A 781-nucleotide genomic window follows, 5' to 3' on the forward strand; every position below is an offset into this window, starting at 1 on the left:
TGTGGTGCCATGTTATAAGGCGGCCGCTACTCGCATTAGACCGAATCCGGCACGGGCCAGCGCGTCGCGGATAGGGAAGTACACGTGGGTGTCCTTGAAGTTTCCAAGATAATAAGCTACAAACTTCTGCACCTTGATCCCAAAGCCTACCAGGAACCTGGCTGGGATCCTGGGAACGCGGCGGTGGGAACGCGGAGGGGGCAGCACCTGCGTTCCGGCGGTGCCTGTGGCGGGTGGCAGCGGCTCTGTCCGGGGACAGGGCTCCGCACTTCCACCGTCGCTCGCGTGGAACCCGCCCCGCCGGGAACAGAGCCTTGTTTACAAGTTCGGCCTCTGTACCTCTTGTGATAAAAAAGTTCTCGGTGGTTCTGCGGGTTTCCTTTGCTCTCTGCTGGCCGCCCATCCGGCTGCCTGCTTATCCTGGGAGCCTGTGGCATTATCAGAGTGGATTTGCTTCCAAACACAGCACACGAAACGTTTTTTCTCCCCGTTGCTGGCCATGAACTGGCAGCCGTAAGGGGAGGAGGGAGGAAGGAGCCCTGGAGTCCGCAGAGCGCTTTGCTTTATGTCTGTCGTGAGCGTCCTCAGGAGATTCCTGCGAGGCCCCAGGACTGCCCTACCCGATACCTTAAAGCCAGAGCCTGGCCCAGCACGGATCAAACTGGCAGCAGGTGGATCCGTGGATGAGTGCCAGAGGCCGTGGCTGTGCCGGCTGCCCGGTGAGCGCTGCCCCGGGCACCTCTCGGGGCGCAGCCTGCGGTGCTGGGGCACAGGCGGCGGG

The sequence above is a fragment of the Geospiza fortis genome, unplaced genomic scaffold (assembly GCF_000277835.1).
Source record: "Geospiza fortis unplaced genomic scaffold, GeoFor_1.0 scaffold55, whole genome shotgun sequence".
NCBI lineage: Eukaryota > Metazoa > Chordata > Aves > Passeriformes > Thraupidae > Geospiza > Geospiza fortis.